Below are 26,756 nucleotides of genomic sequence, written 5' to 3' on the forward strand. Positions count from 1 at the left end.
TCCTCTCGCCCACTTCACTCTTCCTCCTTCCCTGAAAATAATTCCAAACTTTGTCAGAGGTGCTATAGTACATTCTGGAAGTGATACATATCATGCTATTTAGCTATTACTTAAGCAAATACACACAAATAATTGCGCTTAGATACATACTGAAGGAGAAAAGCATGGTGTTACTGCATGTACAATTTAAAAATTTGAACCTTTCATTTTGAGATACCTGAAGCTTCACACGCAGTGTAAGATGTCATATAGACATCCCGTGTACTGTTTACCGTGTTTCCCCCGATGGAAACATCTTACAGCGCTCTAGCTGACCTCACAGCCGGCGTGTGGACACTGACACAGTCAAGACAGAGGACATTTCCATCGGCACAGAGATTCCCTGGTACACTTTCTTTACCCCTCCCCATTTCCTCCCCACTCTGATTCCCTCCTTAATTCCTGGCAGCCTTTAATAATGTGATAATACAATGTGATATGATGTAAACACTGAAAATTATAAAGGCTATTTTTTAGAGTCATTCTATTCTTTCTGCACCCATCTGCCTGCAGTGCAGGAGATGTGGGTTCAAATCCGGGCCAAGGAAGTTCCTCTGGAGAAGGAAATGGCAACCCACTCCGGTATTCTTGCCTGGGAAGTCCCATGGACAGAGGAGACAGGCTGCAGTCCATGGGGTCGCAAAGGGTCAGGCGTTACTTAGCACCTAAACCACCACTGTTTCCTTCCCATCTTGACTCCCTCCTTAATTCCAGGCAACTATTAATAATGTGATAATATAATATGATATAAATATTTAAAATTATACAGACTATACTTTTAGAGCCATTTTAGGTTCACAACAAAATGAAGAGGAAGGTGCAGAGATTTTCCCATACAGTCCTCACCCCAAACATGCATGGCCTCCTCCACTGTCAATATTCTCACCACAGTGGTGCGTTTGTTACAATTTGTGAACCTAAGTTGATGTGTCATATTCAAAACCCATAGATTACATTTTAGGTCTCTGTTGGTATTCTGAATTCTGTGTGTTGGTTGCTCAGTTGTGTCCAACTCTTTACAACCCTGTGGACGGTAGCCTGCCAAGCTCCTCTGTCCATGGAATTTTCCAGGCAAGAATACTGGAGCGGGATGCCATTTCCTTCTCTAGAGGATTTTCCCGACCCACGGATCGAACCCAAGTCTCCTGCATAGCAGGCGGATTCTTTACCATCTGTGCCCCCAGGGAAGCCCGTATAGTCCATGGATTTAGACAAATGTATGATGACATGCACGCATCATTAATGAATTATACAGAGTGTTTTTCAATGCTCTAAAAATCCCCTGTGCTGTACCTATGCCTGCTAAAGGACACTCCTGGTTTCTTCTAAGTTTTGGCAATTATGTGTAAAGCTACGAGTGATGTTTGTGTGTAGGTTTCTGTGTGACACAACTTTTCAACACTTTAGAGCTTGATCGCTGGGTCACATGGCAAGAGTCTGCTTAGTTTGTGAGACCCTCCCAAAGTGTCCTGCCAGCCACCTGTGATGGACAGCAGAGGATGAGAAACTGTGTAGCTTGGACCTGGACCAGTGGATCAGCTAGCCCCCAGCTGACGGCCACTGGCCACAGAAATGTTAGGGAACCCAGCTGAGCAAAGAGAAACTGTCCAGCTGAGCCCAGGACAAATTGCTTAATCTTAGAATTTTGAGTTAAATGATGATTATTTTATAATGTGTAAGTTTTGGAGGTTTGCTGGTTAAGCAGCCAACCTATTTGTAGTCTTTTTTGTTTGTTTTTTGTTTCTTGTTTTAAAAAAAGATTTATTTAATTGGAGGCTAATTACAATATTGCGGTGGTTTTTGCCATACATTGACATGAATCAGCCATGGGTGTACATGTGTCCCCCATCCTGAACCACTCTCCCACCTCCCTCCCCATCCCATCCCATCCCTCAGGATCATCCCAGTGCACCGGCCCTGAGCACCCTGTCTCATGCATCAAACCTGGACGGATGATCTGTTTCACCTATGAAAATATACATGTTTCAATGCTATTCTCTCAAATCATCCCATAGTCTTTGGACTTAAGGTGCAAGGGTCTGAACTAGGAGGATGGTGAGAAAAGTCGAATGGAAGGAGCTGATATAAAAGTCATTTCATGTAAAAGAGGAAAATGGAGCCTGTATGAAAATAGCTTCCATTTGGTGCCACATCTGTGCCCATGCTATATGCTTTATCTCGTTTAATCTTCAAAGGACCCCTATATAGCTATCATTTCCTGCTTTCCTGTATATAAAAGACTGAGCTTTGGGGAAATTAAATAACTTGCCCAGGTTTATGTTTCATTGGAATTCAGATCGGGTCTGAATCGGAAGCCCTCGCTCTTTCTCCCATGTCTTAACCAGAGGAATAGTAAAAATTTCATCAGCAATTTCCAGCCTTGCTCAATCTTTTCCTGCACTGCAGGGCCAATGTCCCTGAGTTTTAACCAGAGGTCTAGGCAGCTCTAGACTGCTGAAGTTGGAAGTTCATTAAAGGCTATGCTGATTTTTTTAGGTCAGAGGGCTGCGTAGAACGTGGTTGCAGCCGTTAGCCAATGGGGAGATGGCGGCTGTAACTATTTTGTGACAAGAAAAGGCAAACCTCTCATTCTGGAGTAAAAAAAGACTCCTGTGAGGGTGGCCGGGGGCTGGCAAGAAAGAAATGAGAGAAAGAAAGCCTGTAGGGTCAGTATTTACGGAAGAAATACTGAATCCTCCAAATTTAACCAGCTTTTTTGCACTGTTTTCAACTTATTCATAAATATGTTCACATCTAAACTGCACACCGTAGGGAGACCTTGTCTACCAGGCCAGCTCTGAATAGTCCAGGACATCAGGCTGAAGAATAACAGCTAATCCAATCACACCCACGGCCCCCATGCTTCGCAAATATATACAAATAACGTTGGCAGGATCAACACTTAATAAACTATAGGGAGAAATAAAAACACGACATTTGTTAATGTCACGTATCTATTCTTCAGTCAGAAAAGATCCTCTATCCATTTGAGTTTAAATGACATATTTGTCTTTTACGATAGGGGTGTATATCCGTTTCCATTGTGTCACTTCATAGGCACAAAAAAGAAAAAGACCGCAAGAAAACAAAAGTCACCTAAAAGCGTAAGAGTTTGTTTTTCTCTTTATAAAATCAATCAGAATGAATAGCTTCTTTGCAGTCAGCAGGTACCCGGGCTATTTCTGTCTTCCTGTGTTGTGACTTCAGCGTGTGGTTTTAATTCTCAAGGTTATTTCACAGTGGCTGCTGGAAATCCAGCAATCATGTCCACATTGGAGATATCTGGAAGGAAGAGGAGAGACGTGTAAAGCAAAACAAAAAACGAACATTCAAAAACCCACATCCAGAGTCACCTCTGTTTTTTAAGGAGACTTTTCAGGAGTTCTGTGGAACCTGCAGAAGGGCCAGGTAACCTAAGCTGTGGACCAGGAGCTGGTCATTTGTTCAAATCTAGCTGCAGGCTGTAAAACGGAGGCAAAGTCCGCACCGTTCAGTCACTAAGGAAAAAGGGAAAATGGTTCTTGAGGGACAACGAACTTCTCTGACAATAAGGATGTAAGTGATTAATGTTAATACATGAAAAATTTCTCAGAATTCTGTTATTAAATATTTATCCTTTCTTAGAACCAGAAACAGTCACATGTACTGATTGGTTTAATGCTTTGTTAATAGCATGTATATGATGAATACAGTTTAAAAATAAATGCAGTTTTGCATTTCAAAGTTCATCTAGGTTCTGCATGTTCTGATTTGGCTTTCCGCAAAAATAACACTGGCTCTTGGGCTTTAACAGTTCACTTTCTGTTAAATGTAGCATATGATGTTTCAATATTAGAAGCTGACAGAAAAATATATAAAGCTTTTGTGTTTGCGGTTTGCGTCTATGTAAACGAAGAATATATTTTTGCACTGGTTACTGGCCATTGTTAAAGCAATTGAATTATTGCCATTATCCATCATGTAACAGATTTGGATTTCTAGGAGAGAAATTAAAATACAAACAGTCAGACAACAAATAAGTATGAGTTTAAAAATATCCAATGAGAAAAAATCAAATCTACAAAAAGAAAGATCATAAGCGCCTGATTGTTATGAACCATCTGAATATAGTTTTCAAGATATTGTTCACTCTGAATAGAGAAAAAATGACTCCCACTGGATAAGAAAAAAAAAAAGCAGTAAGATCTAAATCTTAATCAAATGTTATTCAGACCTCTGTATCTAGGGGCTGGCTTTACAGAAACATTCAGAAAGTTGTGTCTGTGTTTCCAGGTCTCAAATGTTGCTTTAAAGACCTCATGTGGAATACAATTGCATTCAATAATTTCATACTGTGTAACTAGAAATTCAAAGCCAGTAACAAGTATTTTTGTCCTCTTTTGAAATAAAGAATAATATCTTCATCGACTGACAAAAGGGATTGTTAGGAGCAGGGACTATGCCTTTAGGCTCTAGGACGATGACTTTTTAGTGTCTAAATGCAAACTTTAGTTGAATTACGGCTCTAATTGATGGGACTTGAAAATCAGAGCACCCACAGGCCACGTTGCTACATAGAACATCGTCATTTTCTTCCACATTGAATTAATTTTCAATCAACATTGTTTAAAAAAATGAGCAAGAGGAGAAACTGGCTACCAATACTCTAATGCTATTTCAAATCCCAAAGCACAAAGATTAATTAAGAACCAATTAATACAGAGGGTATACGTCAAAAGCAGATAAAGGAGAGATGATGAGGTCAAAGTAAAAGTCGTTTTTGTTTTCTTTTTCTGAAGCTTAGGTATAGCATAACTATAAAATAGAAGAGAAAATAAAACTGCTGTTTGGATCATTTTAAAGAAATACACATATAAATTATCTTTGATGTTACTTACCCATAAGATCATCCAAAAGAGGAAGGCGTCAGAGGCATTCAAAAAGCTCCGCTTGTCATTTCTCAGGAATAAGACAAGTGGATAAGGGTGGAGGCCTTAGTGTGAAGCTGAAAGTAGTGAAAGTGTTACTCGCTCGGTCATGTCTGACTCTTTGCAACTCGTGGACTGTAGCCCACCAGGCTCTTATGTCCATGGAATTCTCCAGGCAAGAGTACTGGAATGGGTTGTCATTTCCTCCTCCAGGGGATCTTCCCAACCCAGGGAGTGAACCCAAGTCTCCTGGGTTCAAATTCTGGCCTATTTGTATCATTGTGAGCAAGTATCTTCTTTGTATTTTGCATGATGTGTTTTTAAGTATTCTTCCACACAGAGTCTTGGTGAGAAATGTATGAGAAATTACATGTGAGATACATAGAAAAGAATCTGGATACATCAAAACCTAGTAAATATTCTATTCTTCTTATTCAATTACAAGATATGAGTTAAATGGGAACTATGTAAAGATATTACATGAAACAGAAGCAATTGTACTGCATTTAGAGGGTATAGACTTATTACTGTTGTATTGAAATTTTAATTAATTTTAATTTACCCTACCTGAGGGTAAGTACAAATAATATACTATCCTTGTCATATTTAGACAAACAAATGAGAAAATAGCCAGACAATGTTTTTAGCAAGTTCACTTTTATATTCACTTATTTATATTACACTTATATATTAAAGGCAAATGTTCACACAAAATTGCAAAACTGAGAAATTGCATCTCAGATAAGAATGTTATTTGTTGTTGCTGTTGTTGCTGTTCAGTTACTAAGTCATATCCTACTCTTTGAGACCTCATGGACTGTAGCATGCCAGGCTCCTCTGTTCCCCATTATAAAATGGAAAATGTACTTGATTACAGAAATGTGTGGTAAAGCAAAGTCATCATTTTCAAAGAAGGAAATGAGAAGAATTTGAAAGACAGTGTATTGAAGTAACCTGGATAGAAATGAGATTGTACTATGTAAAAAGACTGCACAGTTAGTTCAGTTCAGTTCAGTCGCTCAGTCGTGTCCGACTCTTTGCGACCCCATGGATCGCAGCACACCAGGCCTCCCTGTCTATCACCAACTCCTGGAGTCCACCCAAACCCATATCCATCAAGTCAGTGATATCATCCAACCATCTCATCCTCTGTCATCCCCTTCTCCTACTGCCCTCAATCTTTCCCAGCATCAGGGTCTTTTCCGATGAGTCAACTCTTTGAATCAGGTGGCCAAAGTATTGGAGTTTCAGCTTCAGCATCGGTCCTTCCAATGAACACCCAGGACTGATTTCCTTTAGGATGGACTGGTTGGATCTCCTTGCAGTCCAAGGGACTCTTAAGAGTCTTTCCTAACACCACAGTTCAAAAGTATCAGTTCTTTTGCTCTCAGCTTTTTTTATAGTTCAACTCTCACATCCACACATGACCCCTGGAAAACCATAGCCGTGACTAGATGGACCTTTGTTGGCAAAATAATGTCTCTGCTTTTTAATAAGCTGTCTAGGTTGGTCATAACTTTCCATCCAAGGAGTAAGCGTCTTTTAATTTCATGGCTGCAGTCACCATCTGCAGTGATTTTGGAGCCCAGAAAAAAAAAGTCAGCCATTGTTTCCACTGTTTCCCCATCTATTTCCCATGAAGTGATGGGACCAGATGCCATGATCTTCGTTTTCTGAATGTTGAGCTTTAAGCCAACTTTTCACTCTCCTCTTTCACTTTCATCAAGAGGCTCTTTAGCTCTTCTTCACTTTCTACCATAAGGGTGGTGTCATTTGCATATCTGAGGTTATAGATAATTCTCCCAGCAATCTTGATTCCAACTTGTGCTTTATCCAGCCCAGTGTTTCTCATGATGCACTCTGCATAGAAGTTAAATAAGCAGGGTGACTATATACAGCCTTGACATACTCCTTTTCCTATTTGGAACCAGTCTGTTGTTCCATGTCCAGTTCTAACTGTTGCTTCCTGACCTGCATACAGGTTTCTCAAGAGGCAGGTCAGGTGCTCTGGTATTCCCATCTCTCTCAGAATTTTCCAGTTTCTTGTGGTCCACACAGTCAAAGGCTCTGGCATAGTCAATAAAGCAGAAATAGATGTTTCTCTGAAACTCTCTTGCTTTTTTGATGATTCAGCGGATGTTGGCAATTTGATCTCTGGTTCCTCTGCCTTTTCTAAAACCAGTTTGAACATCTGGAAGCTCACGGTTCACGTATTGCTGAAGCCTGGCTTGGAGAATTTTAGGCATTGCTTTACCAGTGTGTGAGATGAGTGCAATTGTGTGGTAATTTAAGCATCCTTTGGCATTGCCTTTCTTTGGCATTGGAATGAAAAAGACTGCACATGGGTATTCAATTTTGGGTTAGAAAAGGTTTAATGTTTAAATATTAGTGGGCTGCAGGAAAGAACTAGTAGAAAATCTATCTTCATGAAAAGAGCATTGGACAAAACACTTTGGGGTCTGAGTTTTTCATTGATTACCTGTTTTTGTGAGTAAGTTGGCTCTTGAACCTCAGTTTTCTTATCTGTAAAGCAAGACTATTTTATGTGATAATTTATAAGGTTTAATATCGCAAGTAGGAAAAAAAAGGACAGAAAGCTTGATGTGTAATTATATCCTTGCTTCTTTTATTTTCTTGAAGGCATGACAGTTTTGCAGATAATCCTAGATTTCACCTTTGTAAACACCCTCTCAAGGGCAGCTAGGCTATTTTATCCACTAAGATCTTTACAAGTATTAGAGATGGGTAATAAAGGAGGCTGGGTGCCGATGAATTGATGCTTTTGAACTATGGTGCTGGGGAAGACTCTTGAGAGTCCTTTGGATTGCAAGGAAAGCAAACCAGTCAATCCTAAGATAAATCAACCTTGAGTATTCCTTGGAAGAAGTGATGCTGAAGCTCTAATACTTTGGCCACTTGATGTGAAGAGCCAGCTTATTGGAAAAGACTCTGATGCTGGGAAAGATGGAGGGCAGGAAGAGAAGGGGGTGGCAGAGGATGAGATGGTTGGGTAGCATCACCAACTCAATGGACATGAGTTTGAGCAAACTCTGGGAGATAGTGAAGGACAGGGAAGCCTGGCATGCTGAAGGCCATGGGGTTGCAAAGAGTTGGACATGACTGAGTGGCTGAACAGCAAAAACAACAGGAGGTGGAGGTGGGAATACTAAAAGGATGCTGAGTGTCAAGACTCGGGGTTTTGAATCACTGGGCAGGTGCCCCGCTTCTGGCTGGTGATGGCTCTGGGTCCAGTGTGTAAAGGGGCCCTGGAGCCAGTCATTAGACAAACCATACTCATGGCCAGTCTACTTAAGCTTCTGTGGTGTAAAGCCAGGAAGGGCTTTGCTCTCTGTGTTCCTTTGTCTTGGTGGTAGGTGACGCCTGATTATACATCATACAATCATACTGCAGTGAAAGCACACGTCGGCTACATTTCCCTCTGGTTCCCGAGTCTTCAATCCTCCCTTCCTCGTACCTCGGTGCTGTCCTTCCACATTCTCCCCCTACATCTTCTCCAGTGAAAATCTCGGGGGTAGGTAAAAATAAATTCCCATTCTTGTATTCTTCTCTCTGCGGGTGGTGTTTGCATGGAAGCAGCATGCCACACATTTAGCTGAGGGCATTCTGTCTTCCTGGCACTAGCTGAGTTGTACCAAGAAACTGATTTTGAGTCGAAGCATGGCAGATGACTAGGAGATAACTCAGTAGAGACGAGATGAAAGAGCACCCTGGACTGAAGAAATCCTACAATACCTGCTGGTAGGAAGCTGCATCCAGGCTTGAGAAAGGGAAAATTAGATTACTGGGCAGGAGGCCTGAAGGCGGGAGGAAGAGAGATGGAAAGAGAAGTTCCCCAAATAGCCAGGAAATTTTCTTGTGTTGTAGGCCATGTAAAAATGGTTGGTCTTCATTCTAAGATTAATGTGGAACCACCGGAGAATTTTAAGCAGTGGAGTTGAATGATTAAATCTGGCTGTGTTTGCTACATAAATGTGGTGAGTGAGGGTCGGTGAGCGTGGTCACAGCAAGGCCCCCTGACATGTGATTGTAGTTTTTTCAGGAGTCCGATCAAGTAAGTTTGGTCTATAGTTGGGCAATCTGCTGGAGAAAAGATGGATATTCTTGAGAATTACTTAGACGGTAAAGCTGTAGGACTAAGTAGACTGGATATTACAAGCGTCACACTTAGTGTTTGCTCGTGCAATGAATTTCAGTCATCCTTGAGCAGCTGGATGGCCTCTCTTTGTTTTTCCTTATCTAGTTATTTGTGTTGCTGGGAGGAATTTCTGGATGTCCTAAAGTCCTACTGAGGATGAAGGGACTATTCATATGGTCTGTGTATGAGTCCGGCTTTTTGTGACTTAGGGATTTAAACCGCAGTTCTGGGGGCAAAACTATCTCAGCGGGGCTGCAGTAGCAGAGGTGAGGATGTCTCAAAGTCAAACGCAGGGGGGAAACTCAGGAAGAGGTAAAAAGACAAAACAAGAAAGTGAGAGAAGGAATTAAGGGTTTTAGTGAATTATAGGGATTACGTGGGGAACTACCACCATCAAATAATTCTTCATTTTCTGTATTGTCATATTTAGTATGTATTGGAGGGGGTTTTGTTTGTTCTGGCCATGACAGAGGGCACATGAGACCTTACATGAGTTCCCTGACCAGAGGTCAATCCTGGGACCCTTGCACTGGAAATGCAGAGTCTCTTAACCACTGGGTTGCCAGGGAGGTCCTTATTGGTTAGTTATTTTTTAAAAAATCTTGCAGTATTCCTAAGAGCGGTTGAAACCCTGGTTTTCACATCCATTTTGGCGATTTAACTTATGTTTGCATGCATCTGTGTGAAGTTGCTTCAGTCCTGTCCGACTCTTTGTGACCCCATGGACCGTAAGCCGGCCAGGGTCCTCTGTCCACTGGAATCCCCAGGCAAGAATACTGGAGTGGGTTGCCATGCCCTCCTCCGGGGGGTCTTCCTGACCCAGGGATTGAACCTGTGTCTCCTACATCTCTGGCATTGACAGGTGGGTTCTATACCGCCAGTACCCCCTGGGAAGCCCTGACTTATGTTTAGTAACTATTTAATCTCAGCCTACCGTAAAATTAAGCTGCAAAGACTATTTTCCGTAAAGAGAGCTCTCAAAGGTACCTTTAGTTGAGCTTTTTATTATATTTTATTTTGTACTTGGTGTATCATTAATATTAGTGAAGTTGCTTTTCTGACAGTTTAATAACTAGTTATTCTCATGGTGTTTGCTGTCAGAATCCTGACTCTCACAATTGAATGTGACTGTTTTAATTAATTGCTACTAAAAGAAGACAAAGGGGAACTGCAATAATATTAAATTTTAAACTTAATATAAATATATATATATTTATAATAGGTGAATATTATTCTTATGAGTTTTCATGAGGCATAACTAGCACACGAGCTAGGAGACTATGTTAGGCTATGTTTCTCTGTACATATTAGCGTGCTGTGAACAATAGTCATCATATAAAACTTTAATAAATTCGTTATACTCTATGTCTGAGTGAGGTTCTGAACGTGTCTGCAATGCAAAAGGACAACCACGTACCCCGAGTTTTTCTCAAGTTTATGTAACGTATTTAATCAGTTAACAAAAATTCTAGCAGATCTGTATTTTTGGCATAGAATTAAGTTTGTACAAATAGTGTTACAAACTTCTTGTTCTTATAGTTCTTATGCATCTATTCAGTCATATACATTATACATAATAGATCGAAAATCACAGAGCTCTGTCAAATTGGCACAAGTCTATGAAAGCAATGGTATTTGAGTTGGTTAGATTGGATTCAATCTGATATAAGATGCTATTTTGTTACCTTGTCTGTCTAAAAGTCCGTCCTCTACCGAGTGTCCAGAGTGATCTTCAGAAAAGAGAAATCAGATCACCTGATGCCCTTGAGTGAAAACTGCCGATCATTTTAGGATTAATATGATGGAAACAAAAACGCAGCTTCCTTTTCACAGCCTGTCACCCTCCGTGGCCTTCCCCCGTGACTCCTTAGCTGCCCTCATACCAGGCTCCCCTGCCCTCTCTAAGCTCTGCCCACTGAGCTTTCCTTCTGCTCCATGAATGTGCCAAGTGTTCATTCAGTCACCCTAGTCCTGGAATAGTTTCTTCCTCGTTCTCTCTATGATCCCTTCTCATCATTCACATCTTGGTTCAGATGTCACGTCTTCAGAGAGATCTCGGCTGAGCACTCTTTCCAAAGGATCTCAACCCATCTTCATTACAATTACCCCATCTTCCTGTCTTATAGTTGTTATATCATTTATGCATACCTCTATTTGTCATATTTATTTATGTTTATTTATTTCCTTTGTTTTTTTCCAACTGGATGCAAATTCCAGGAGGGTATGAATATTGTCTATATGTTTTTACTGCTGAATCTCTAGTGCCTGGAAGAGCAGGCTCCCAAATAGTTTGGCTAAATCAATGAATGTCAGGAATAAATGAATAAATTTTGAAACCCAATCGATCAGCTTGTCCTGTATTAGTGAATGGCACCTCCTTTCATCCATCGTTGTTCAGTTGCTGTCAAGTCAGACTCTGCGACCCCATGAACTGCAGCACGCCAGGCCTCCCTGTTCCTCACTGTCTCCTGGAGTTTGCCCAAGTTCATGTCCATTGAATCGGTGATGCCATCCAACCCCCTCATTCTCTGCTGCCCTCTTCCCTTTTGCCTTCAGTCCTCCCCAGCATCAGGTTTTTTCCCAATGAGTCGGCTGTTCACATCATCTGTAAGTAAGTAAAGTCACTCAGTCGTGTCTGACTCTTTGTGACCCTGTGGACTGCAGCCCACCATGCTCCTCAGTCCATGGGATTCTCCAGGCAAGAATACTGGAGTGGGTTGCCATTTCCTTCTCCAGGGGATCTTTCCGACCCAGGGAATTGAACCCGGGTCTCCCGCATTGGAGGCAGATGCTTTAACCTCTGAGCCACGAGGGGAGTCATCATCTGTTGCAGAAGTCAAAATCTTGGGGTCACACCTAACTTCTCCTTATTTTTCATTCTCCATAGAATCAATCGTTATGTTCTGTTCATTCCAAAATAGCTCATAAATCCTTCTACTTTATCTCTAGAATTGTTGGTGTTGATTCTAGAATCTATTGCTGAGATTTCTAACTGGCCATTGTCTCCTGTCTGTCCCAGCTGCAACACCCTCACGTCACCGCAGCCAGAATAAACTTTCAAATCACAGTGCTGGTTGTGTCTCTTCAACCCTTAAAACACTTCCAACATTAAAACAGTTCCATGCTACGGCCACAGTGTCCTTTTTGCCCATCTGAGCTGCCTGAAGCTATGGACAGATTCTGGGAAGTCATAAAGTTCTGATGGTTTCCCATATGAGGCTTATGGCTCTCTTACTCTCTATGTGAGGGCTTTCTCTAGCATCAGGGCAGCTCGCTCCATGCTCAGCCACCTGTCTGGAGCAGCTCTCAAACCAGTGGGAATGGCATCAGTGGGTGAAGCCCAGCCACCCAGGCTTCCGTGGCCTTCAACCCCATCCACGTGTGATCTCAGAGGACTGCTACATAGAATTAAGGCCTATTGCCTGTAGCCAAGTTGTTGTTTAGTTGCTAAGTTGTGTCCAACTCTGCGACCCCATGGACTGTAGCCCACCAGGCTCCCTGTCCATGGGATTTCCCAGGCAAGAATACTGGAGTGAGTTGTCATTTCCTTCTCTAGGGGAACTTCATGACCCAGGGGTTGAAACTGCGTCTCCTGCGTTGGCAGGTGGGTTCTTTACCACTGAGCCACCCGGGACGTCCGCCTATATCCATAACCAGCTCATTAACAGACCTTTTCCTGGATTCTTCTCTTCCTCACTTGTGCATCCTGATATCCGCTCTTAATTAAACTACCTGCTCTTGGGAAACCACTAACAATGATACATGACTTGTAACAGCTCATGGATCTGACCTTTACATCTCTCCCTCCCCTGGTGAGTTTTCCAGGCAACAACCACTTCCTACCCAAATCAACCTTGTTTTCTGGCCATACTAATTCCTTTTTAAAAATATATAATGTAATGTATTTATTTATTGGCTACTCCTCGAAGCTTGCAGGATCTGAGTTCCCCAACCAGGGATTGAACCCGGTCCCTGGCAGTGATAGCGCCGACTCCTAACCACTGGACCTCCAGGGAATCTCCCAAACTAATTCTTGAGAGTATCATGCTCTTTCTAGCTCTATGAGCCTTTGCCTACTTTTGCCTACACCTTAAATGCTACCTCCATCCTCCAGCTGCTTACCAAGGGCTTTTTTGTTCAAACAGGCATCTCATGAATGCGTGTCCAAATAATTGGAGCCTGAAATGAATTCCTCCTCTTGCAGTTCCACACAGAAGTCAAATTATTTTGATTTATGTTTTCACAACCTATTATGGAAATATTGCTAAACTTCTGAGAAGATATACAAGCAGAATATTAACATGCAATAGTTTAAAAAATTTTTAGTACATTTTTCTTCTCAATGGGCTTTGAATTAACCAGGTGCAAGCTATCAACTATTTTCATTTGGAAACTATGGAATATTCAGCTGCTCAGAGAATACATTTATTTGAATAACATGATTTTTAATAAGCTAATATTAACTTAAATTTTTCTTTTTATAAAAAGTCAAGTCCTTTTTTACGGTGGATTATCACATTATTATTTTTAATATGGCCTTCTTGCCAAAAATGTTCCCCCAAAGTAGTTTGCTTGGTTTTAAAGAAACTTTTAAGTTGTATTAGCAAGAGCCGAAGTGATGATGGAATTAGACTCATGATGTTTTTATTTTGTTGCGATACTCTCAGCAAGAAATAGGGCTGATGCTCAGCATATAATTAGGGCATTTGGTATAATCCATGCTTTACCATGATTTGAGATGATAAACGCCAGTTACGGCAAACATGTTACTGCTCCTTTTGCTGTCTCTTCTTTGCTTTCTCATTAATACCTTGTGTTCTGTTTCTTCTACAACATTTTAAATTAGAGAAGATTAATAGAAACCTACAGTTCCTCTAGATGGGTGATATCTACTGATCTGATAACCTTTAGAAGAATAGGTGGTCAATATTCACTAGCGACACTACTTACAGAGTATATTCACATAGTTTATACTTCATATAGAGACACGTTTTTATTCACCTCTTTACAACTTAGATCTGAGAAATTTCTGCTTACTGTGCAAAACTCAAAGACACGTTCTACGGCCACCCACCTTACTCTAGAATACCAGTGTTTCCATGCACCATGCCATTCTCCATCACAATCCATTTTCTTTTTTTAACTTTTTAATTGGTGGATAATTACTTTACAATACTGTGTTGGTTTCGGCCATAGGGATACATACGTTCCCTCCCTCTTGAACATCTCTCCCACTTCCCACCCTTCATACTGGTCAGAATGGCAATCAACCAAAAAAAAAATGTACGAACAATAAATGCTGGAGATGGTGTGGAGTGGAGGGAACCCTTTGGCGCTGTTGGTGGGAATGTAGATTTATACTGTCAGTACGGTGAGCAGTATGGAGATTCCTTACAAAAACTTGTAATAGAACTACCACATGACCCAACAATCCCACTGCTGGGCATATACCCTGAGGAAACCATAACTGAAAGAGAGGCATGTACCCCAATGTTCATTGCAGCATTATTTACAGTAACTAGAACATGGAAGCAATGTAGATGTCCATCGACAGATGCATGGATAAAGAAGTCGTGGTACATATACAATAATACAATCTGTTTTAGACATTGATAATTGTGTCTTTAATGTAGCTCTTCTCCACTGGGCTAACTAAATGAAGATCCAAAGTGCATCTAATTTTTCATCACTATATTCCTAGTTCTTAGCATAACACCTGATGTATAGTATGTACTCAGAAAATGTTTGAAACTTCCTCCAGGTTGCATCTGTATTTATTTTCCTACTATGCATAGAACTTCAGTGGATAACTTCATTTATTCGTATGTTCCTACATTTAACTTTAGCTACACATTTATGTATTCTGCAAACTTTTACTGAGCTTCTGGTTTGTGCTGATGGATTAGGCCAGGTACTAGTGCTTTAAAATAAAAAAAAAACAAAACACCTTTTTTTCTTAAGAAGGGAGATAGGTAAAATATTAAAATACAGTAGAGGAAGGAAGGAAAGAACTCAAGATAAATTAAAAAAAAAAAAAAAAAAAAAAAGACCTGTCCCTAACTCTTTGTTTCTCCTTTCTGGTTCTACTGTAGAGACTGAATGTCCTGTTTCAGCGTGGCCTGTGGTTCCAAATATACAACAGTGATCAAATAGCATACACAGTTTGGGAAATGGAAGGAATGCTTTACTGAGACATTTAAGAAATATTCAGAATATTAGTGACACAGTCCAGCCTTTCTTTCTAAGTAGGTTTTACCCTAAGTCTGGTGAAGGAAAAGGCAGCTCACTCCAATATTCCTGCCTGGAGAATCGCATGGACAGAGGAGCCTGGCGGGGTACAGTTCTTGGGGTTGCAAGAGTCAGACATGCCTTAGCAACTGAACAGCAACAAAAGGCCTTGTCGGTGGTTCTCAAAGTTTGCTCTGGGGACCATCAGCTGGAAGGCTGTTAGGAATGTAAAGAGTAGGCCTCTCTCCAGACCTCCCCAGGGAGACTCCAGAGTGGGGCTCAGCAGTCTGCCTTTTAACAGGCCTTCCTCTGGGTCTCGTGTGTGGTTGAATGTGCTCATTCGTGTCCCGCTCTTCACGATTCCATGGGCTGTAGTCTGCCAGGCTCCTCTGTTCTTGGAATTTCCCAGGCAAGAATACTGGAGTGGGTTGCCATGCTCTCCTCAAGGGGATCGTCCCGAGTCGGGGATTGAACCTGCATCTCTTACGTCTCCTGCGTTGGCAGGCAGGTCCTTTACCACCAGCGCTACCTGGGAAGCCAGTCTCATGTTGGAGAACCACCAGTCTAGAAGCGCTGTCCACACCACACCTCCTGCCCCGCCAGCGTTCCCAGTGCAGAGCTCCTCCATCTGCCAGTACCTGTGTTATCAAACCGGAAGTCAAACCTGAATCCGCTATGGTTCCTGGGACACAGAATCTGGCCTGACCGTTGCACTGCCTGTGACGCGATTTCCATCACCAGCTGGCCTCTTGCAGGCAAGCCTGCAGCCAGAATGGTCCTCTGCATGCTGTTCTGACCTCCTCCTGGCCACTTGTCTTTTCCCCTCTATTTTGTGTCACCAGAAGAGCATTCCCTGGTGTAAAGGAAAAGCAATAGGAATTTAGAACAAATTTAATAGTAGATATTTGGAGCATTTAGTATGACAGCGATAAGTCAGTGAAAAGAATCTGAACCCATCAAAGGCCATTTTTATTAACTCTATGAGTTTCAGGTTTTTTTGTTTGTTTGTTTTTACTATAACACCAATCCTTAGTGTCTTGAATTTTTAGTATGAAGCTGTAATCAAAATGACAATAAATGAACCTATATACGTCAACATAGGTTCCTTACTTCCTGAAATATCTGGTATATAAACACATATACAATTTTTTTTTGGTTCAATACATAATGTTCTTTTCAAATGTATTTCAGAGGGTTTTTTTTTTTTCCAAAAATGTATTTCAGAGTGTTTTTTAGTCATATCCGACTCTTATGACCCATGGACTGTAGTCCGCAAGGCTCCTCTGTCCATGGGACCCTCCAGGCAAGAATACTGGAGTGGGCTGCCATGCTATCCCCCAGGGGAGCTTCCGGACCCAGGGATCGAACCTGTGTCTCCTGTGACTCCTGCACTGCAGGCGGATTCTTTACCACTAGCCACTAGGGAAGCCCTAAATACAGCATTCTTTTAAAATATATTTCAGAGTTTTTTTTTTTTTTTTTCAAAAATGTTTAAATTGTTTTCTTTGTAATGGGTGGCTTAAAAAATCTTAGTTTTGCCATTCTGAAAATTCTGACTTTCCCTTAATGGCTCAATTGATTTTTCAGAGAGGAAAGACTTGCTATTTTTCAACTCAAAGCAAATAAATTTATCTTACTGTTCTATTTTTTATACTGTCTCAAAAACATATCTAATAGCAGTTCAAATGGCTTTTGAAAATTAGAAGAGTAAAAGTATGGGGAAGCTTTCAATTAAAAATATCTCACTTTGTCCTTTGAGCTATTTCCTATTTACTAGGACATTATTTAACATTGAAAAATTAATATTAAGACTCTCTGGAGAATGCAGTGCTGTGATGAAGATAGTAAGAGTTGCCTAGAAAATACAGAATATATCAATCTAAGAACCAATCATTCCATAAATGTCTTAGAAATGTCTGCTTCATGCAAGCCACAGCTCTAGATTCTAGGGTGAGATTGGAGGTAACACTTAAATGGAAAAATACACATGAAAAGCCAAGTTACAATATCAGTATTAATAAGAGTTTTCTTTTGAATAGCTCATTTAAATTATACTCTTTCATCCTATGGTGCAGGAAGAGAAAGAATTATTACCCTCACTTCCACATAGGAAAACTGAGGCTGAGACTGGAGAACATCAAGTGTCTTACCCAAGGTCCTGAATCTCTAGGGAAGAGTCAGAGCCACGATGAAGAGTGACTGGTTAGCCTCCTGCTAGAGGACTTGTCCTATGTTGCCGCTTATAAAAAAACAAACAATAGCGGCAATAATCAAAAGATGGCGCATGGTGGATTTGTGAGTGAGTAATCTGGTTATATTAGCAAAATGCTTTTCTCCAGTAGTGATGGTTGGGAATTCTCTCTTTGAAGGAAAGAAGGATGCCTCTAATTTGGAGCCAACTGATCTGAAAGTCAAAGAGCCCGGTCTTGGGGAAACGATCTCACCAGCAGTGTAATGAAGAAATGGTGTGGGGAGACCCTGCGTGGATCCATGGTCTGCCGTGGATGAATGTACCCCCTTCGACTTTGATAGGCTGTCCTGATGTTTGCCTAGGCCTGGCCGTTTATTTGCAGAGACTGTCGTGAGCTCCCAAGGTCTAGTATGGTTAGCCCCTGGGGGCCACATGAATACTTGTGAAGTCTAGACAGCTGTGTTTTTGTCCAACTAAGACAATGAGGCAGTGGTTCTCCGTCAAGATCTTTCGGGTCTGTCGTCCTTGGATATTGTTTGGTAATTCTAATTATTTTAAAATTAGGATATAGCTTTCTTTGTTTCCCACCTACGAGGTCAGAGAGTGTGGCTGTGGTCCACGCGCATTTAACACGGCTCTTTGGAGGGAAAAGCCATGTTGCTGGAGGACGCAGCAAGGGTCCGCCGCGATTATCATTAGCATCAGACTCTGGAAAGAGAGTCCGGGAATAATGCTCAGGACGCTCCAAGCCCTTGGCAGGTCCTTCCTTTTTTCTTCAGAGCGGCGGGCATCAGACAGTAGATGGCAGTGTGACATGAGGAATTTAAACCTTGGCAGAGGCTTGCTTGAAACCAGCCCAGTAAAAATGGCTTTTTGACTTGGAAGCATTTATTAAATGAACCTTCCGTCAGAATTCTGTCTGGTGGCCAGGAACCCGCTCTGGAAGGTTCTGGCAACCCACAGGTGTGACTGTAAGTGCTTTGTTTGAAGTGAGCCTGCTGCCCGGCTGGGAAGCAAGGTGGGGGCTTTTATGCACAAGTTCGTTTTCACTGAGCCAAGCAAACTGACACTCAACGGTCTCGGCGCTCCTGTGCCCCTGGCAAAGTTGGCGTCTGCCCTCTTCGCCTTTGTGGGACATTCATCCTGTTTCCGCGTATAAGTGGAAACCTTGAAATATACAAAAGGTTAACCATGCTTCAGGTTTTAACCTAATCTTCACCTTTCTTTCTGCCCCAAATCCCTTAAAAAACCAGAGGTAAGGAGTGAGATGATTTCTAGACTCAAAAGCAGATGATTGCATGAGAGAATTTCTGAGTTAATATGCAAGGATACCTACTGCTCCCATGGTTTATCAAAGAATGGACTCTATTCAAAATTTGTAAGCAATGGTGGAAAACAGAAGAATGTTGAAGCTGGTTTGGGTCTCTTTTCTCTTTCAGACTCTTTGTCAGTGCAGGATTTGGTGTCTGTAATTAGTCCCCTAAATTTGTCTCCCTCTGGAACATGTTACAACAAGAAAGTGTATTTTAAGTGGGGAAGGAATAACTAAAAACATTTGATTTACTCATTATTTCACTTAATAGAAAAGAGGTCGATAGTTCTGAGAGGATCCGTGCCCTACATGCAGTAATTATAGAATTAAAAAAAGGTGCACTGTCAGAGTCTCATAAAATTAGTAATTTTTCTGCTTTGTGTGTACGTTGAGTGCTAAGTTGCTTCAGTCATGTCTTGCTTTTTGCGACGCTGGAACCATAGCCTGCCAGGCTCCTTGGTCCACGGGATTTTCCAGGCAAGAATACTGGTGTGGGTTGCCATGCCCTCCTCCAGGAGATCTTCCCAACCCAGTCATCGAACCAGAGTCTCCTGTGTCTCTTGCATTGGCAGGCAGGTTCTTTACCACTGGTGCCACCCAGGTTGTGGACCAACATAAAAATATCTCCTTAATTTTTTTAAATTTATTTTTATTTTTACTTTATTTTACTTTACAATACTGTATTGGTTTTGCCATACATTGACATGAATCCACCACGGGTGTACATGCGATCCCAAACATGAACCCCCCTCTCACCTCCCTCCCCACAACATCCCTCTGGGTCATCCCCGTGAGGATCCTTAATTTTAGATGCAATTTCTACAGCAGTGGAAACTTCAGCTCATGTATGATGTTGTATTCATTATTTAACCTCTCTAAGCTCCACTTTTCCCAGCTGTAAAATGGAAGTAATAGAGTACTTACTTCATAGAGCCCAATGCATGATAACCATTAGCTACTATAATAAGCCTGACATAATAAATATTAGCCAATATTGTTAAATAGATACTGATGAATGTAGTTATATTTTCAAAGTTACTTTCTTACCACTTCCCAAAATAATTCAAAAATATAGTGACAACAAAGGTCCGTCTAGTCAAGGCTATGGTTTTTCCTGTGGTCATGTATGGATGTGGGAGTTGGACTGTGAAGAAGGCTGAGCGCCAAAGAATTGATGCTTTTGAACTATGGTGTTGGAGAAGACTCTTGAGAGTCCCTTGGACTGCAAGGAGATCCAACCAGTCCATTCTGAAGGAGATCAGCCCTGGGTGTTCTTTGGAAGGAATGATGCTAAAGCTGAAACTCCAATACTTTGGCCACCTCATGTGAAGAGTTGACTCATTGGAAAAGACTCTGATGCTGGGAGGGATTGTGGGCAGGAGGAGAAGGGGACGACAGAGGATGAGATGGCTGGATGGCATCACTGACTCGATGGACATGAGTCTGAGTGAACTGCGGGAGTTGGTGATAGACAGGGAGGCCTGGCGTGCTGCGATTCACGGGGTCACAAAGAGTCGGACACAACTGAGCGACTGAACTGAATTGAACTGAATAATATTCTATACCAAAAAATCTAGTTGGTAAATCTGCTTAAAAAAGGATGCATTCTGAAAGGAGTTGGGACCATTTACAGAACACTCATTTTTATCAATGAGCTTCAGAGAAGAAAGGCATGAGAATTAAGTATTTGCCTGAAGTCATATAAATTTCTTCCTTTTATTAGGTAGAGTTTCTTTTCATCATATGAGAATGGGCATCAGATATTGAAGGATTAGAATGTTTAGGTATGAAAATATAGTCACCTTCAGAAAACTGGAGTCTTCTGAGATGTTCTGTGACCAGAACTTTTGTTTAGTACTAGCAAGAATAAGAGGAATTGTCCCAGTGAGTTATATTTTAAAGTATCAAAAAGTTCTTTCCTGACTCCACCACTTTTTTTTTCATATTTTCCTCAAGTTGTTTTTACATTTTGTTTTGTTTAAACAAAAAGTTTAAAAAGTTTTTCTAAGTCAAGATGTCTGGCTCTGCCATTTCTGAACTTGGAGAACTCGAACTGATAGTTGAATGTCTCTCTGTTTCACTTATAAAAACAAGGAATAATAAGGCCTCAAGTTCTGGTGAAGCAAAATTAGCAAAAACACAGGATAGCCTCCAGCTCATTGTTGGAACATAGTATGTCCTCATCCAATAAAAACCAGAGATATAGTCATAGAATTAGAAAACTATAGAATAGAGTTATGGCTGAAAAAAATTGCAGAATTAGTCAAAGCTCCTTATTTTAAAAATAAGGAAGTTAGTGACTAGAAAGGGTAAATAAACATCAGTAACACTTATTGCATTAGTATTAGCCAGGGTTCTCCAGACAGAACCATTAGGGGATATGGATAGATAGACAGAGACTTTCTTGTGCTCAGCCTCTCAGTCGTGTCCGACTCTTTGTGACCACGTGAACTGTAGCTCGCCAGTCTCCTCTGTCCACGGAATTCTCCAGGCAAGAATACTGGAGTGGGTAGCCATTTGCGACTCCAGGAGATCTTCCCAACCCAGGGATCGAACCCGAGTCTTTTGGGTCTCCTGCATTAGCAGGCAGATTCTTTATCACTAAGGCCATCTGGGAAGCCCATACATACATAAAAACATACATAATTATTATGAGAAATTGGCTTACATGATTATGAGCTGAGAAATCCTAAGCTTTACAATTGGCAAGGTCTAGTCAATGGCAACCCACTTTAGTACTCTTGCCTGGAAACTCCCATGGACGGAGGAGCCTGGTCGGCTGCAGTCCATGGGGTCACTAAGGGTCAGACACGACTGAGCAACTTCACTTTCACTTCTCACTTTCATGCATTGGAGAAGGAAATGGCAACCTTCTCCAGTGTTCTTGCCTGGAGAATCCCAGGGACTGGGGAGCCTGGTGGGCTGCCGTCTATAGGATCACACAGAGTCGGACACGACTGAAGTGACTTAGCAGCAGCAGCAGCAGCCGTTACTAGTTTGAAAGCTGGCAGGCATGAAACTGAGGAAAACCTCATTTTTCTGTTTGAGTCTGAAGGGAGAGAAAGACCAGTGTCCCCGCTCAGAAGAGTCTGGAAGTTTCCTGTTAATAGATCGGCTTTTGGTCCAGCTAGTCCTTCAGCTGATTGGACGAGGCCCACCCATATCAGAGAGGGCGGTCTGCTTTACTCAGTCTACCTGAGTAAATATTAATTTCACCCAGAAACACCCTTGCTGACCCACCAGAATAGCCTCTGACCAAATATACGGGTACCCCATGGCCCAGTCAGGTTGACCCCAAAGTCAGTCAACACCCTGATGTAAACCTACTTTATACTGCTATTGATATTTAGGCTTCTAAAGCAACCTGTGTAAGGAAAACTTGAGTCTTAGTTGTCCTGGTTGCACAAGAATAACATTTCTATTTTATCCTCAATGTATTTAGGCTCTTCTCTTCCTAAAATAAATCTACCTTCTCTGGCTTTGAATATGCCACTTTGTTAATAGCTTCCCTGGTCGGGGTGGTGGGGGGTGGTGGCGGAGTTATTTTGCATTAAGGCCTTGAAGCAAAGCAGTTCCACATATACAGAGCTGGCCGTAAATTCACGTGTAGGGGCCTTATGTCACAGTCCCTGCTTGAACCTTACTGCTATTGTCTCTGCCTTAAAGCATGTGCAGTGAGGGTTTCCCTCAACCAGCCAGCAACTCTGTTCTTTTATTTACTTACTGGGATTTAGTTGCTTTACAGGGGTATGTTAGTCTCTGCTGTACAGTAGAGAGAATCAGCCGCATGTGAATGGCAACCCGCTCCAGTGTTCTTGCCTGGAGAATCCCAGGGATCGGGGAGCCTGGAGGGCTTCTGTCTGTGGGGTCGCTCAGAGTCAGACACGACTGAAGCGACGCAGCAGCAGCAGCAGCAGCAGCAGCAGCATATCCTCTCTTCCATGGATTTCCTTCCCAGATGACTCAGTCAAAAAAAGGAACAAAACGGTGCCATTTTTAGAGATGTGGATGAACCTAGAGACTGCCATACAGAGTGACGTTAGGAAGAGAAAAACAAATATTGCATATTAATGCATGTGTGTACAATCTGGAAAAATGATGCAGGTGAGCTTATTTGCAAGCAACTCTGTTCTGACCCTCTCTGCCTGGAGGTGCCATGGAAAGTCCTGGCGTCACCTGTGCTTCTGACCAACGGGCTACAGATTGGACATTGCCACGCCTCTCACCTTCCTCTTTTGTGTGCAGACACCAGCTGCAAGTTCAGGTTCTCACCTGTGCTTCTAACTGAGCAGCCACAGACCAGAGGTTCCTGCAACTGTGTCCTTAGGTTAGATTAATTCACTAGAGTGTCTTTCAGAACTCAGGAAACCTGTTTGCTCTCTGGATGACCCATTTATTACAAAGATGTAAAAGAACATGACTCAGCATTCTGCCTTTCTCCTGTGGCTTAACCTGATCTGCAAAAGTGTACCCATAGGTAAGATTTTTTTTTTTGCACAGAATTTCTGATTTCTTCTAAAAAACAGAATTATTGGACAAAGATCAAATTGGATGAAGATCCAGTATATATTTCTCATAAGCCACGATATCACATCTGCCATAGGGAAAGCTCAGAACTGGTCATCTGCCTTGAGAAAACCCTGGGACGAGAGCCCAGAGAAACTGTGATCTTACCACCTGGCTTGGAGAGTCCCCTTCACTAGTAGGAAATGAGAGGGAAAGGGTGCGAGCTCGAATCTACCAGAGGAAATAAAACCGTATGAACATTTGGCCAAGATGAACCCTAGCTGGAGACAAAATTCAGAGGAGAAATCTCCCCATGTTGTCCAAGGAAAGCAGATGATCAACATGTAATTTAATTATAAGACCAAGATGTGCGTTACTGAAAGGCCTTGCCAGAAGCTCAGGGCATTACTTAGCTCTAGATTCTTTGGGGCAAAGAAATCCAGTGTCACATTGATAATAAATGATGACTTCAGTTGGTAAAAATGGGCCAAGACCTACACCAAATTCACCTGAATATTTTCTCCTCTTTTCCTTCTCAACTACGGTCAGTCACATGCTGTGGTTATTAGGCTGTGTTCTTTCAGGGAGTACCTTTACACTTCAAGACTTTTTAATTACTCATGATTTTTCTCTGTTGTCCTTACTGTTAATAATAAAAATAATTGAAAGTCTAAATTGATAAATATCTCGGCGTGTTGAAGTTTCTGATCATGTTTCTGCTTAGTTTGAGTATTTATTGCAATAAAAAATATTGTCAATAGAAATCTATCTGAAAATGTTTTTTAAATGCTTTTATCTGATGAGTGATATTTAATTTAACCTATTAAAAGAATCTTGGCATCTGAAATAATTATGATCTGAGAAGAACCAATAAAATGTTTCCTGCTATTCACTTTACTCTAATCATTTTTATTTAAAGTATTTTTGGATTTTTTCAGATCTCATAAACAGTACATAAGTAATATTTGAATTTATTTTTAAAATTTTAATATATCCTTAACTATTTAAATTTAATAAATTAAATATTTAACATAGTAAAGATTTCTAGAACACTTTAGAGACTATCTTTGAATTATATTAAATACTTTTTAAAATGGAAACTATTGAAGTTAAGATAGGAATAGGAGTATACTATCGCTAATATACAAATAAAAATTGATCTCATTTTTTTTTACCAGTGCCTATTTTGGTTCCTAAATTAACGCTGTCAATTAAATGTATGCACTTAAAATCAACTTTGTTGGACATGTAGAATCAAGTGGTAGACTCAAGAAATAATATGTGTTCTTTGCTGCACAGCAGAAAATCACACAACATTGTGAAACAACTATACTCCAATAAATTTTTTAAAAAAGAAATAGTATTTGTTTAAATAATAATACTTTATATCATAGGTAACATCTTATCCCTATATTATTAATTTTTAATTCAAAGTGTTTTCACTAAAATTCATGAATATTATTGTGTACTTCCAGTGAGTCTTCATTTTCCAAATTCCAGATTTAAAACAATGAATAAGACATCATTTTTGCCTCCAAGAAACTTACAGTCCACCACTATAGACAGATACAAGTGAAGAAATAATTATGATCTGAGAAGAACCAATATTATCATTTGAAGTATAAGTAAAATGTTACAGACACAGAGAAGGGAGGTACAAATTCTTTGTGGGGAATTGCAGATGGTTCAAAGAGGGCTTTGAAGCTAATACCTGTTTTGAGCTGAATTGAAAAAAAAAATGAAGAGTTGTCCAGGAAGGGAGATTGGGGGAAGTGTATTTCAGGAGAGGGACTGGCAAGGGTAAGGAGGTAGGCAAGCACAAAGAATATTGGAAACAGGTAGAAATTAAGAAATAAAAGATAAAACTGATGATAAGTGATTGGAGCCAGATAGTAGAGGATCTTACAAATTATTCCAGATATTTACAAGCAGAAGAGGTTTTGCCTTGTTTATCTTTCAGCAGCTCTAAGAAGTAGGAAATGAAGGTGAGCTCATGTTGATAAATGATCACCTGTCTAAAAAAATATCCAACTAGATTCTGGTCTTCTGATTTCTGACCCTGTACATTTAAACTACATCTCAAACAACACTGGATTTGTTTGAACCAATGTTCCAGTAAGTCAGATAATAAACCAGAATGAGTTGCAGGCGGCAAGGATTTTATCTATTTTGTTTACTACTCTATTCCCAATTTCTAAAGCAGTGCCTACTTTAAATTGGTGGAACAAATAGAGAGAAAACATTTACTGAGTGCTTATAAAGTATCAGACATTCTTTTAAATGCTTTTACATGGATTAAAGTATTAAAGCACACACTTTAGAGAATTATGCTACATTTTTGGTGCAATATTTTACAAATTATTGCTGGACAAAAAAAGAGTAATGTGATGCTGAGAGTTCTGCATAATATCATCAAATGTGGTCTAAAATGACACATTTTTTGGAGAACAGATTTACTTAGAAAGTGAGACTTGGCTTCAAATATATGAAAATCTATCACGTGAAAGATGTAGACATATTTTGGAGAACCGTCTTCAGAAGCTTACCTGGGATCACAGTGTGGGTACTGGGATAGAATATATGAAGATTTTCTGGACTTTCTGACAATTTGATTTAACCAACAATAGAACAAGTTAATTTGGGATGCAATAAGCTTCTGTTTATTCGTAATAGTCACACAAAAGTTTGAGGGCCACTGATCCTATAGATTTTTTTTCTTTGAATGACAGGTTGAGCTATATGATATCTAAGATTTATGAGTCTATTAGGTTGGTAGACCAGTTGGATTATTTTGATTTGCAAGTGTAGAGTGCTGGTCTATTAACATGCATGCATGAAAGCAGTTGGCCTGTTTCAAATCAGCTTGGAACATCATTTAAAGAAAAAAAAAGATCTCTTTGGCCTTTTCTCAATGTCCTTTCCAAGTCTAAGCAAATTATTCATAGTTTCCTTTAAAGTCTGCTACTCTGTTTATGAGGAATGACTCAAGGAAAGTTTTTCTTTAATTCAAAACAAACAGATGGCTTAAGTGCTGAATGGCTGGCTGGTACTTGGATGTTTCCTGAGAGTGTTTACTATTTGTCAGGTGTTGTGTTACCTGAACTTTTCGTGACTCACAAGGAGGAACAGACATCAGGTCATGAACTCTGGTTGCTGATATTCAGATCCCTCTGTGGACTAATTATGAAATTGCTGGGGAAAAAATCTTAATAAATCATCACAGGCAACTGATAGTTTGCATGCTAAGTCGCTTCAGTTGTGTATGACTCTTGCAACCCTATGGACAGTATTCTGCCAGAGTCCTCTGTCCATGGGATTCTCCAGGCAAGAATACTGGAGTGGGTTGTCATTGCCTCCTCCAGGGATCTTCCTGACGTAGGGACTGAACCTGTGTCTCCTGTGACTCCTGCATTACAG

Source organism: Budorcas taxicolor, chromosome 11, assembly GCF_023091745.1.
Source record: "Budorcas taxicolor isolate Tak-1 chromosome 11, Takin1.1, whole genome shotgun sequence".
Classification (NCBI taxonomy): Eukaryota; Metazoa; Chordata; class Mammalia; order Artiodactyla; family Bovidae; genus Budorcas; species Budorcas taxicolor.